Source organism: Chrysochloris asiatica, unplaced genomic scaffold, assembly GCF_000296735.1.
Source record: "Chrysochloris asiatica unplaced genomic scaffold, ChrAsi1.0 scaffold00047, whole genome shotgun sequence".
Classification (NCBI taxonomy): Eukaryota; Metazoa; Chordata; class Mammalia; order Afrosoricida; family Chrysochloridae; genus Chrysochloris; species Chrysochloris asiatica.
The window spans coordinates 7,046,767-7,061,991 of record NW_006408565.1 but is presented as its reverse complement, the minus strand read 5'-3'; positions in this window follow the sequence as shown (position 1 = coordinate 7,061,991).

Here is a 15,225-nt window from a genome sequence, read left to right as displayed (position 1 = left end):
CATCTCTCAGACTTCAGACATATTGTCAGGAGGGACCAGTCACTGGAGAAGGATATCATGTTTGGTATGGTGGAGGGTCAGAGAAATAGAGGAAGACCCCCAACTGGATGGATTGGCCAAGTGGCAGCATCAATGGACTCAAATGTGGCAACAGTAGTGAGGTTGGCCCAGGATTGGGCAGTGCTTCGTTCTGCTGTGCATAGGGTCGCTATGAGTTGGTTCCAACTCGATGGCACCTAACAACAACAACAACAACATTGAGTGGTAAAATACTGTATTCTCTGATCTTCATCAGCAAGTGCCTCAAGTACTTTTTCACTTTCAGCAAGTAAGTTTCTGTTGTCTGCCATCACAGCTTGTTAATGAGCCTTCCTCCAATCCTGATGCTGTGTTTTCCTTCATATAGTCCAGCCTCTTGGATTATTGTTCAGAAAAAATATTGAGTAAGGATGGTGAAAGAATACAACCTGGTAACACCTTTCCTGATTTTAAACCATTCAGTATCCTCTTGTGCTGTTTATTTCTTGGTCTATGTACACGTTCTGAATGAACACAATGAAACATTCTGGAATTCCCATCTTTGAAATGTTATTAATTAGTTTGTTATAATCCACATAGTTGAATGCCTTTGCATAATTAACAAGGCACAAGTAAACATCTTTCTGGTATAATCTGCTTTCACCAGACATCAGCAATGATATCCCTCATTTCACATCCTTGTTTGGATCTGGCTTTAATTTCTGGCAGCTCCCTGTCTATGTAGTGCTGCAATGGTTCTTGAATTATCTTAAGCAAAATTTTACAATGATGTCATTGTTGTTAAGTGCCAGAAAGTCAGTTCAGACTCATAGTGGTACAGTATAGGATTTCTGGGGCTATAAACATTTTTCAGGAACCAAACCCCCATCTTTTTTCTGTGAAATGACTGGTGGGCTCGAACCATCGTTCTTGTAGTTCACAGTTCAGAGCTTATCCTACAGAGCCACTATTTCCCATTTGAACTATGTGTTGTTGTTAAGTGCCGTTACGACTCATATTGACCCAGTAGAGGGTTTCTGATGAGAAGATGGTGAGGTTGAACCACCAACCTTGCAGTTCAAACAACATGCAATCCAGTGCATTAAAAGTGATTGGAAATAAACCCCACGAAAATTTAGAAGTTTACTACCTCAATGAAGCTACTTGAGAGTTCAGTGGTCTGGAACATATTAAGTTATCGCCTTTTAGGTATAAGCTGTTTCACTTTACACTATCTACCAGTGTGGTGTTGTGGGTTAATGCGCTGGACTGCAAAGCTGATTTGAAGCCCAAGGTCAGTGGTTCAAGCTCACCAGCCACTCCTTGGAAACCCTATATAAGATTGTTTATAGAGTTGTTATGGGTTGGAACCGACTTGACAGCACTTAACAACAATAACCATGAAAAAAGAGACATAATAATATTGTTGTTGTTGTTGTTAAGTGCCATCAAGTTGGTTCTGACCCATAATGATCCTGTATAGGGTTTACAAGGAGCAGCTGGTGAGCTTGAAGCGCCAACCTTGCAATTCAAACTGCTTTGCAGTATGGCGCATTAACCCACAGTGCCACACCAGGACTTCATATACTACTGGTTGTTGTTGTTGTGGTTAGGTGCCATCAAGTTGGTACTGACTCACAGCGACCTTATGCACAGCAGAATGAAACACTGCCCGATCCTGGGCCAACCTCACTACTGTTGCCACACTTGAGTCCATCGATGCTGCCACTTGGCCAATCCATCTCGTTGGGAGTCTTCCTCTTTTTCTCTGACCCTCTACCTTACCAAATATGATATCCTTCTCCAATGACTGGTCCCTGCTGACAATATGTCTGAAGTATGAGAGATGAAGTTTGGCTATCTTGGCCTCCAAGGAGCACTCTGGCTGCACTTCTTTCAAAACAAATCTATTGGTTGTTTTGGCAGCCCATGGGACTTGCAATATTCTCCTCCAATACCATAACTCAAAAGCATCAATTCTTCTATGGTCTTCCTTATTCACTGTCCAGCTTTCACATGCATATGAGGCTACTGAAAATACCATGGCTTGGGTCAGGCGCACCATAGTCCTCAAGCTGACATCTCTGCTCTTCAACACTTTAAAAAGGTCTTGTGTAGCAGATTTGCCTAATGCATTACGTCGTTTGATTTCTTGACTGCTGCTTCCGTGAGTGTTGATAGTTGATCCAAGGAGCCTTTTTAAATTTCAGAGGTAACATTTACAACATTGTGTGTGCTACTTTGACTCACTTACAAAATTCCATAAAACTATAAGTTTTGAATGTACTAAATTTTGAATGTACCAAAATGTAAGGCTTTGCAGTAAGGTTAGGCTTGTTGCAGCATCCAATTGGAATAGTGCAAAATAGACCAGGCTTGGGCAAGTAAGTAAGTTCCATGAGTCAGTCTAGACTCTTTCAATATCAACTACTGTGTTATTGCCTCCTTTTCCTCAAACATGCCTATGATTTCAGTGGGAGTTTCTTATGACCAGTTGATGGAGGAGAAAAACCTCATAGATGGTGATACAAGATATGCTGGTATTAATCAAAGTAGAAGGCTGCAGGATGAAAGTCCTGCTCAGTAGGGATCCTGGAAAACAATGGTGCAAGAAACTCTTTCCAGTAGGTAGAACGTCAATGTATATTGTTTACTTTCAAGTGAGAGATGTCCAGAAGTCAGAATCTACCCTGACTTTTGAGCGGTTGCTAAGCAATTCTTCAGCATTTATGAGCAGAGACTGGATAATCTGGGGTTTGGAAGTAATAGATTAGCAAATTGGTAACAAAGAATTCTGAGGGAATAGGTCTGTGGATGGACCTCTCAACATGGACAGAGACTGTGAAGGTTTGTGTCCCATGCAAATGCTCACTGCAGCAGAGACATTAAATAATCAGGTGAACAATAAAAATGCTTTACGGCTATCAGTTAACCTCTGTAGCCAAGCATCCCAGTGTTTGTGCAGTGGAACCATGAATAAAGTGGCCATAGTGGTAGAAAGTATGGTAGATATGCCAGGGCTCAAAAACACGGTTTCCCCTTACTAATAATGCTTTAGATATTGCTACTACTGCATTCTCCATCTTAAAAAAGAGAAGACCAGCCCTGAGCCCCCAAATGGCAACATTTTCTGGCTGTTGGCAGGTGGCTCTTATTAGATCACTTCTATTATGTAGAGGAAAGAGATTCTTCCTCATTGGGATAGATACATTTTAGGGATATGGATTTGCCTATAATGCTTCTGCCCACAGCACCATCCATGTAGTCACAGAATGGTTTATCCACCATTATGGTGTTGTATACAGAACTTCCTCTTAGCAAGGAACTCATTTCATAGAAAATGGAGTACAGCAGTGGGTTCATTACAGTGGCATTAACTAGTCTTACCACAGAACTCATCACCTGAAAGTGGCTGACCTAATTGATATGTGGAATGACTTACTGAAGGCTCAGGTTTGGCGCCATCTAAGAAACAAAGCCTGAAAGGATAAAATATATGCTTTGAATCAGACAGCATTAAATAGTGCTGTCACCCTAACTATTAAAGTGTATGGCTGTATAAATTAAAAGGGGGAAGTGGGAGTACTTCTCTGTTAGTTGTGGTCCAATCAGGTGAAAGGAACCACATTGAACTGACTATTGCTTCTGTTAGCTGTTGTTGTTAAGTGCTGTCGAGTCAGTACCAACTCACAGTAACCCTATGCACAACGGAACAATGAATGCAACAACATTTCTCTTTAGTTTGTTGTTTATAGCATAGTAAACGATATGACTGTCCTATTCAAAATTGCAATACCAGTCCATTTCATTCACCAATGCCTAGGATTTAATGCAGAACTTAAAATGAGAAACATCTGCAAACATGCATTAATAATCATGGAATCTGCGAAGTATGAATCCAGGAAAATTGGAAGCTGTCAAGAGTAAAATCGAATGCATAAAGATCGATGTCCTAGGCATTAGCTGAAAAGGACAGACATTGGCCATTTTGAATCTGACAATCATATGATTTACTATGCTGGGAACAACAAATTAAAGAGAAATGGTGTAGTATTCATCATCAAAAAGAACTTTTCAAGATCGATCTTGAAATACAACACTGTCTGTGCTAAGACAATATCCATATGCCTACAAGAAACACCAGTTAATATCACTATTATTCAAATGTACGCACTAACCACTAAAGCCAGTGACAATGAAGTTGAAGTATTCTACCGGATTCTTCAGTCTGAAATTGATCAAATATGCAATCAAGATGTGTTGATAATTACCGGGCATTGGAATGCGAAGGAAACAAAGAGGAAGGGTCAGTAGTTGGAAAATATGCCTTGGTGATAGAATTCATGCATGATAGAATTTTGGAAGAACAAAGGTTTATTCATTGTAAATACCATTTGAAAACATTAAAGGCAAATATAAACATGGACCTCACTGGAAGGAATTCACAGAAATCAAATTGACTACATCTGTGGAAATAGATGATGGAAAAGTTTTATATCATCAGCCAAAAGCAGGCCAGGGGCAGACTGTGGAACAAACCACCAATTGCTCATACGCAAGTTCAGGCAGAAGCTGAAGAAAATTAGAACAAGCCCATTAGAGTCAAAATATGACCTTGAACACATCCCACCTGAATTTAGAGACCATCTGAAGAGCAGATTTGATACGTTAGACTCTAATGATCAAAGACCAGAAGAGCTGTGGGATGACATCAAGAACATGATACAAGAAGAAAGCAAAAGGTATTTAAAAAGACAGAAAAGAAAGAAAACACCATAATGATGTCAGAAGAGACCCTGAAACTTGTTAATGAACATAGAGAAGCTAAAGTGAATGGAAGAAATGAGGAAATCAAATAGCTGAACAGAAAATTTAACAGGGCAGCTCGGGAAGACAAAGTTAAGTATAATAATGAAATATTCAAAAACTTGGAGTTAGAAAACCAGAAGGGAAGAACATCCTTAGTATTTCTCAAGCTGAAAGAATGAAGAAAAAATTCAGACCCTGACTTGAAATATTGAGGGACTCCATGGGCAAAATATTGAATGATGCAGAAAGCTTCAAAAGAAAATAGAAGGAAGACAAGGAGTCACTGTACCAAAAAGAAATAGTCAGTTTTCAACCATTTCAAGAGATAGCAAATGATTAAGAACAATGATACTGAATGAAGAAGACCGAGCTGCACTGAAGGTATTGACAAAAACAAGACTCTAGGAAATGACAGAATAAAAATAGAAATCTTTCAACAAACTGATGCATCACTGGAGGCACTCACTTATCTATGCAAAGAAATTTGGAAGACAGCTATTTCAAGAGATCCATTTTTGTGCCCATTCCAAAGAGATGACCTAAAGAAATGCAGAAATCATTGAACAATGCGATTAATATCACATGCAAGTAAAATTTTGTTGAAGACAATTTAAAATTGGCTGCAATAATACGTTGACAGGGAGGTGTAAGAGGTTTAAGCCAGATTTAGATGAAGATGTGGAATGAGGGATATCATTGCTGACATATGGACCTTGGCAGAAAGCAGAGAGTACCAGAAAGATGTTTCCTTGTGCTTTATTGACTATGCAAAGGCTTTTGACTGTGTGGATCATGACAAGCTATGGATAACATTTCAAAGAATGTGTATTTCAGAACACTTAATTGTGATCATGAGGATCCTGTACATAGACAAACAGGCAGTCATTAGAAGTACAAGGGGATATTGAATGGTTTAAAACCAGGAAAAGCGTGTGCCAGAATTGTATTCTTTCACTATATATATTCAATCTGTATGCTGAGTAAATAATCTGAGAAGCTGGACTATAAGAAGAGAAAGGAAGACTCATTAGCAACCTACGATATACTTGCTGAAGTATATCGTAGGTTGTTAATTTACTGGTGAAGATGAAAGACCACAGCCTTGGGTATGGGTTGCATCTCAATGTAAAGAAGACAAAATCCTCCAGCTGGACCAATAAATGGCATCATGATAAATAGAGAAAAGATTGAAGTTATCAAAGACTTCATTTTGCTTGGACCCACAATCAAGGCTCATAGAAGCAGCAGTCAAGAAATCAAATGATGTATTGCATTAGGCAAATCTACTGACCCAAGCCATGGTATTTTCAATTTCCTCATATACATGTGTGAGTTGGATAATGAATAAGAAAGACTGTAGAAGAATTGATACATTTGAATTATAGTGTTGAAGTAGAATATTGAAAATATCACGGACTTACAGAAGAACGAAAAAGTCTGTATTGGAAGACGTATGGCTAGAAAGCTCCTTACAAGACTGGATGATGAAACATCGTTCTCATACTTTGGACATATTGTCAGCAGGGATCAGTCCCTGGAGAAAGACATTATGCTTTGTAAAGTGGAGAGAGTTAACAAAGACCTCCAATGAGATGGATTGTCACAGTGGAAGCAGCAATGGACTCAAACATAACAGTGTGGGGAGGGTTCAGGATCACACAATATTTTGTTCTGTTGTGCACAGGGTTGGTATGAATTATAACCAATTTAATGGCACCTAACAACAACAAATGGCTAAAATACTGATCTTTGTGTGTTCCATTTAATTTTTGATGACTTTCAATTTTCCTAGATTTGTACTTCATATAGTCCACGTTTCAAAGGTAATGGATCTTTGCAGCAGTTTATTTTTATTTTGAGGCGTGCCCCATCAGAAAATGAAGGTCCTGAAAGCTGTATTTTATTCATGTCATTAAGGCTAACCCTACTTTGAGGAGGCAGCTTTTCCTCAGTCGTATTTCGAGTGCCTTCTAAATTAGGGGCCCATCTTTTGGCACTATATTAGGCAATGCTCTGCTCCTATAAATAAGGATTTGGGGCTAACCATTCAGAAGTGGTTTGCCTCTCCTTTTTCCTAGTCTCTCTTAATTTGAAAGCTCCACTGAAACCTATACATCCTGGGTGACCCTGCTGGTATTTAAAATACCAGTGGCATAGCTTCCAGCATCACACAAGCCTCCACAGTACAGCAAACTGATAGTGAAGTGGTGGCTGAATTGACTAAGAGGACCCTCTTTCTCAAATTTTGTTCCTTACATACACTCCCTTAATCTTATTTGTAGAGTTCTGTTTTATTCCCACTTAGTCAATTCAGGCAGAGATGAGTGAGTGCCTCCTGTGCTGCCTCAATTTCTTGAAAGATTTCAATTTTTATTCCATTAATTCCTGGTGACTTGTTCTTTGCCAATTCCTTCAATGCACCTTGGACTTCCTCCTTCAGTATCATTGGCTCTTGATCATAAACTACCTCTTGAAATGGTTGAACATTAACCATTTCCTTTTGGTACAGTGACTTTGTGTATTCCTTCCATCATCTCTTGATGTTTTCTGCATCATTCAATAAGTTGCCCAGAGAACCTTTCAATAATGAAAGTCGAGGCTTGAATTTTTTCCTCAGTTTCCCCAGCTTGAAAAATGCTGTGTGTGTTCTTCCTTTTTGGTTTTCTGATTCCAGATCTTTGCACATTTTGTGCACAATACCTTTTTAAAGTGTTGAAGAGCAAAGATGTCAGCTTGAGGACTAAGGTGTGCCTGACCCAAGCCATGGTATTTCCAATTATCTCATATGCATGTGAAAGCAGGACAGTGATTAAGGAAGACTGTAGAAGAATTGATGGTTTTGAGTTATGGTATTGGAGGAGAATATTGAAAGTGCCATGGGCTGCCAAAAGAACCAATAGATCCATTTTGGAAGAAGTCCAGTCACAGCGCTCCTTGGAGGCCAGGATGGCCAAACTTCATCTCTCATACTTCAGACATATTTTCAGGAGGGATGAGTCACTGGAGAAGGATATCATGTTTATTAAGGTGGAAGGTCAGAGAAATAGAGGAAGACCCCCAACGAGATGGATTGGTCAAGTGGCAGCATCGATGGACTCAAGTGTGGCAACAGTAGTGAGGTTGGCCCAGGATTGGTCAGTGTTTTATTCTGAAGTGCATAAGGTCGGCATGGGTCGGTACTGACTCAATGGTACCTAACAATAAAAACAACAGTCAATGCAGGCACAATGTTGTTGTTAGGGGCCTTCAAGTCAGTTCCGATTTAATAGCGATCCTATGCACAACAGAACGAAACACTGCCTGATCCTGTACGATATTTACAGATTGTTATGTTTGAGCCCATTGTTGCTGCCACTGTGAGTCTTCCGAGAAACTGGACTATATGAAGAAGAATGTGGCATCAGTTTGGAGGAAGACTCTCTAACAGACTGCAATATGCAGATGACACAACTCTGTTTATGGAAGCGAAGAGGACTTAAAATACTTACTGATGATGATAAAAAATAACAGCCTTTAGTCTGGCTTGCACCTCAATGTAAAGAAGACAAAAAACCTCACAACTAGACCAATAAATAACATCATGAAAAATGGAGAAAAGATTGAAGTTGTCAAAGACTTCATTTTGCTTGGATCCACAATCAAGGTTCATGGAAGTTGTTGCTGCTGTTAGGTACCATCCAGTCAGTACCGAATTATAGTGACCCTATGCAGAACCCTATGCACAAGGAGCTCTGGTAGCATAGTGGTCATGAATCGGGCTGCGAACCTTAAAATTAACAGCCGCTCCACGGGAGAAAAATGAAGCTTTCTGTTCCTGTAAAGATTTACAGCCTTGGAAACCCTGTACAGGGTTGCTATGGGTCAGAACCGACTTGATGGCACATAACAACAACAACATGCACAACAGAATGAAACCCTGCCTGGTCCTGGGCCAACCTCACAATTGTTACTACACTTGAGCCCATTGATGGAGGTTGCCAATCCTTCTCTCTGGGGGTCTTCCTCTTTTTCTCTGACCATCCACCTTACCTAACATGATATCCTCCTCCTGAAAATATGTCTGAAGTATGAGAGATGAAGTTTGGTCATCCTGACCACCAAGGAGCACTCTGGCTGCACTTCTTCTAACACAGATCTGTATGTTCTTTTGGCAACCCATGGTACTTTCAATATTCTCCTCCAACACCATAACTCAAAAGCATCAATTCTTCTAGAGTTTTTCTTATTCACTGTCCAGCTTTCACATGCATATGAGGTTACTGAAAATACCATGGCTTGGGTCAGGCACACCTTCGTCCTCAAGTTGAAATCTTTGCTCTGCAACACTTTAGAAAGGTCTTGTGCAGCAGATTTGCCTAATGCAACACATCATTTTGATTTCTTGACTGCTGCTTCCATGAGTGTTGATGGTTGAATCAAGAAGAATGAAGTCCTTGACAACTTCAATCTTTTCTCCATCAATAAGAATGTTGTTCATTGATCCAGTGGTGAGGATTTTTGTTTTCTTTATATTGAGATGCAATCCATATGGAAGGCTGTGGTCTTTGATCTTCATCAGTAAATATTTTAAGTCGTCTTTACTTTCAATAAGCAAGGTTGTATCATCTGCATATCACAGGTTGCTAATGAGTCTTCTTCTAAACCTGATGCCATGTTTTTCTTCATATAGCCCAGCTTTTTGGATGAGTTGCTTAGCTTGTCATGACCCACACAATCGAAAGCCTTTGCATAGTCAACAAAGCACAGGTAAACATCTTTATGGTATTCTTTGCTTTCAGCCAAGATACAGCGGACATCAGCAATGATATCCGTCGTTCCATAATCTCTTCTGAATCTGGCTTGAACCTCTGGACGTTCTCTGTCAATGTATGCTTGCAGCTGTTTCTGTATTACCTTTAGTAAAACTTTACTTGCATGGGATATCAAAGAGATTGTCCAATATTTCCGCATTCTGTTGGGTCACCTCCTTTTGGAATGGGCACAAATATGGATCTCTTCCAATCAGTTGGCCAGATAGCTGCCTTCCAGATTTCTTGGCATAGATGAGTGAGTGCCTCCAGTGTCGCCTCACTTTCTTGAAAGATTTCAAGTTGTATTCTGTCACTTTCTGGTGCCTTGTTCTTTGCCAATTCCTTCATTGCACCTTGGACTTCTTCCTTCAGTATCATTGGCTCTTGATCATATGCTACCTTTTGATATGGCCGAACAACAACCATTTCCTTTTGGTATAGTGACTGTGTATTCCTTCCATCTTCTTTTGATGCTTTTGGCATCATTCAGTATTGTGCCCAGAGAATCCTTCAATAACGAAAGTCAAGGCTTGAATTTTTTCTTCAGTTCCTCAGCTTGAGAAATGCTGAGCGTGTTTTTCCCTTTTGGTTTTCTAACTCCAGATCTTTGCACATTTCATTGTAATATTTGACTTTGTCTTCTCAAGATGACCTTTGAAATTTTCTGTTCAGCTCTTGTATCTCCTCATTTCTTCTATTTGCTTTAGCATTTCTATGCTGGAGAGCAAGTTTCAATGTCTCTTCTATCATCCATTTTGATATTTTCCTTCTTTCTTGTCTTCTTAATGACTTTTTGCTTTCTTCCTGTATGATATTCTTGATGTCATCTCACAACTCTTCTGGTCTTTGGTCTTTAGTGTTTAATGTATCAAATCTGTTCTTCAAATGATCTCTAAATTCAGGTTGGATATATTCAAGGTCATATTTTGGCTCTCGTGGACTTGTTTTCATTTTCTTCAGCTTCAGTTTCAATTTGCATATGAGCAATTGATGATCTGTCCCATAGTCTGCTTCTGGCCTTGTTTTGGCTGATGATATGGTGCTTTTCCACCATCTCTTTCCACAGATGTAGTCAATTTGATTTCTATGTATTCCATCTGGTGAGGTCCATGTGTCTCTTATGCTGTCTAAAAAAGGAATTTGAAATGACAAATTATTGGTTTTGCAGAATTCTATCATGCGTTCTCCAGCATCATTTCTATCACCAAGGCCATATTTTCCAACTACTGATCCTTCCTCTTTGTTTTCAACCTGTTAATTCCAATCACCAATAATGATAAATACATCTTGATTATATGTTTGATCGATGTCAGATTGAAGAAATTGGTAGAATTCTTCTATTTCTTCCTCACTGGCTTTAGTGGTTGGTGCGTAAATTTGAATACTAGTTGTATTAACTGGCCTTTCCTGTAGATGCATGGATATTATCCCATCACAGACAGCATTGTACCTCATGACTGATCTTGATATGTTCTTGTTGATGACAAATGCAACACTATTCTGCTTCAATTTGTGATTCCGGCATAGTAAACCATGTGGTTGTCAGATTCAGAATGGCCAATACCAGTACATTTCAGCTCACTTATGCCTAAGATATTGATGTTTATGTGTTTCATTTCATTTTTGACAATTCCCAATTTTCCTAGATTCATACTTCAAATATTCCACGTTCTGATTATTAATGGATGATATCAGCTGTTTCTCTTCATTTTGAGTTGTGCCCCAGCAGCAAAATGAAGGTCCCGTGGGTTTTACTTCCATGGGCTTTACTCGATTCGCATCATCACAGTCAACTCCATTTTGAGGAGGCAGCTTTTCCCCAGTTGCATTTTTATTGACTTCTAACTTGAGGGGCTCATTTTCTGGCACTATATCTGACAGTGTTTCTCTGCTATTCATAAGGTTTTCAGTGACTAAATATTTGGAAGTTGTTCATCTCTTCCTCCTAGTCTGTCTTCGTCTGGACGCTCATCTGAAACCTGTCCACCATGGGTGACCCTGCTGGTATTTAAAATACCGGTGGCATAGCTTCCAGGATCACAGCAACACATAAGCCAACACAGTATGAAAACTGACAGATGAGTGGTGGGCTTATGGAAGTAGCAGTTAAGAAATCAAACAAACATATTGTATCAGGCAAATACCTATTCTTCACATTGTTATCCACACGGTTATGTTCCACACAGTTGAAAGACTTTGCATTGCCAATAAAACACAAATAAACATCTTTCTGGTATTCTCTGCTTTCAGCCAAGATCCATATGATGTCAGTAATGATATCCCTCATTCCATGTCCTTTTCTGAATCTGGCTTGAACAATGTAGTCTCTCTCAACAGGGGTCACTGGAGGGATAATGCAAGGCGATAGCAGCACAAGACATTTCCTGTCTGGGTTTTGGACCTCTTTCCATTTTCTTTTATTCAGTGTGAGAACTGCCCAGTGGCACTCACCTCTGCTGCCATTATAAACCAGATTCTTTATAATCTCAGACTCTTTTCATCTTATCTACTACCACCACCAAGTAGCACAGATTCGATTCTGATGCATGGTGACCCATAGGTGTCGGGATAGATCTATACTCCCTAGGGTTTTCATTGGCTATAATCTTATGGAGGCACCTATGGGTGGACTTGAACTGCCAATCTTTTGTTAACTGCCATGTGCATTAATTATTTGCATCACTCAGGGACTCCTGAACCCACCTAGCAGCCATTTGGATAAATGAGTTTCAGCCACACCCTCAGTTACTGCTAGGGTTAATAAATCTTCTCACATTTATTATTCATATGGTCGTTAGGGTTCTCTTTTACCCCCTTTAGTAGTTAGATCTCTTTTACTAATTAACAACCCTTTTCACGAAATTTTACATGTTCATTTTATTGGTGTGGTGTCTTTCTCCTGAGTTGACCCCGATGTGTCTACTCTCTACTCCTTTTGACCTCGTTTTCTGCTTCCAGGTTGGTCCTTTGAAGAGCTGAGCTCCCTCTTAGTATTCTTATCCTGGCCTTTCCCCTCACCACTGCTTCTTTAAGATCCATCTTGAGAACAATCCAGTTACTATGCAAACACAAAGGTGTCGGGAAGAATTGAGGAATCCCATGTCATTGACTTAATCACTTCCTTCCAGGATGCTTTGCAAAAGGCAAAATTTCACAAAAGGTCATGTGGAAAGAACTTGGACCTCAGAATCAGAGCTTGGATTCTTGTCCCAGCCAGCCTGTAATCCATGTAGCGTACAGATGGGAAAATTGGGAAGTTGTGATAAATAACTACATATCTCAGCTGCTCTAGTCAGCTGCCAGTGGTTTTCTCCCCTGCTTTAATTCCAATTATTTAATGTAATTCATGGATGGGTAGGTCTTATTATTATTCTAATAATGTTATTATGGAGTCCTGGTGTGGCACTGTGGATTAATGCGCTGGACTGCAAAGTCGGTTTGAACTGAAAGGTCAGCGGTTCAAGCTCACCAGCTGCTCCTCAGAAACCCTATACAGGTTTGCTATGGGTCAGAACTGACTCGACGGCACTTAACAACAACAATGTTATTATTATTACTAATATATTGGTTTTCAGTTGGGGAAAATATTACTTCCTAGAGGACATGCTTGTCACAGTAGGGATGGTGGTCCTGTTGGCATCTAGAGATGCTGATACATACCTCACAATACATAGGACAGTCACCCACAACAAAGAAGAACTGGCCCAAAATGTCACTAGTGCCAAGATCAAGGAGCTCTGACTTAGTATGTGTAGCAAGAGAGTCCCAGAGAGGGTAAGTGCTTTCTTGGGCTCATACAGAGAAAGGTGCAGCAGAGCTCGGAAGAGTGCCCAGGTTCCATAACTCCCAGGGGGGTTCTTGTCAACCCTCCCTCATTCTTCTCCATAGATTAATGGCAGGAAAGGAGATAGAAAGCTAGTGAAGTACTGCTCCCAGGAATGCTGTGCCTGCAGTTGGCTGGCATTCTCCTCTTGACACTCCTGTCCTCCTAAACCCCAGCCATTTTCCAATGCAACCATCTGCTTTCTCAACTCTGGTTCTGAGCTTCTGGGAAGCTGCTGCGAAAAATGCACTCAGTGAGGGTTGGCAACAGTGCCCAGGTGTAAGTGCCAACATAAGCTGGCTGCAGCATCACTCATCCTTCCTCTGACCTTCCTCTCCCTCCCCTTACCTGCAAGGACTGTTCATATTCTCCAGTCTTCTCAAGCTCTGTTCCTCCCCCACTTTCCACCCATCAGATGCCTCACTCCCAGTAGACAGTTTGACTTCTTCCTGTACCTCCTCTCTCCTGTTACTAAACTTATCCTTAGCCGTCTCAGGAAGAGAATGTTTCCTCTCTTGGTGAAAGGCCAGTCCCATCCTGTCCTCTGGAGCCACTCCCTCCCCCCTCTGCAGGGCCTATCCTTTTTACCTCTCTCTCCTCTCTCTCATTTGTCAATGCTTCCAACTCTGCCACCCAAGGCTTCTCTGAATACAGGCTTCTCAAATCCCCCCCCCCCATATTTAATCCTAAACTAAATGATAGCTTTGACATCCTCAGGCCCTTTAAGCCACTTTAATTTCTTCACCTCCCATCCACACACTGTTCCAGCTGCCTAGATTAGCACTCTCCATGCCTGACCCAGATGAAAAACTCCTACTCATGCTTCATATCCAGCTAAAATGCCAACTTTTTAAGATGCGATAGCAGACACTGTTGATGTCTCATCTCATCTCCCTTGGCTCTGAGTTCTCCTGCAGCTGCAGACAGTTCCCAGCATGCCGACAGCTTTCCATCTCAAATGCCTGCAGGAGCGCTTCCTCCAGCACCAGAAGAACGGACTTAGCTGTGTGGCCAGTGTAGGTGGAAGGAGGAAGGTATACCTCCAAGTTGGTGGAATGAGGATGCTTCTGTGTTCTTAAGAAGGGTAATTCTGAAGTGTCTTCCACAGTCCTCTGAGGGTCCACAGCTGGACTGAGCCCCAGTTGCCCACAGCTGTCACACACTGTGCTACTCTCTCCATTCCTCCACTGGACTCCCTGGGGCCACTTTCAGATAAACTTTCAGTCTTAGTCCTTGCCTTAGGTCTAATTATGGGTGTCCACCCTAAGGCAGATACCACTCCAGCTGGCCCACAAGAGAGTTAATGCCACCTCCTGCCTGCTGTTATCTGTTACTGTGCTATTGTTATCTGTTAGGTCCCTGTTCCTCAAGGATTATGACAAGCACCTTTGTACCTCATAACTTCCACACCATCCTGTATATCAATGGTGGGAGGTGTTTACTGAGCGAGGGAGGAAGAAAGTGAGTGGGCAGATGATTGGTTGAGTTTCCAGAGACCTCTGCTGGGTGGATGGACTTTGCAAAGTGAATTCCCCATCACGTTGGGTCTGGTCAGCCCTGCTTCTCCTCTCCCATCATCAGGCCCATCTCTGCCCACCCTGTCCAGCCCTGGAGGCTATCACTCCACCATTGACTTCCCATCATCCCTCTGACAGTCTGCTCTGTGCAGCCAGGCCACCTCCTGCCTGGAAAAGTCCCCAGACAGATGAGAGGGCCTCTCGGTGGGAGACTCCTATTCTGGCTCAATAAAGGTTGCAGAAGCTCAGAGAAATGCGATTATCATGT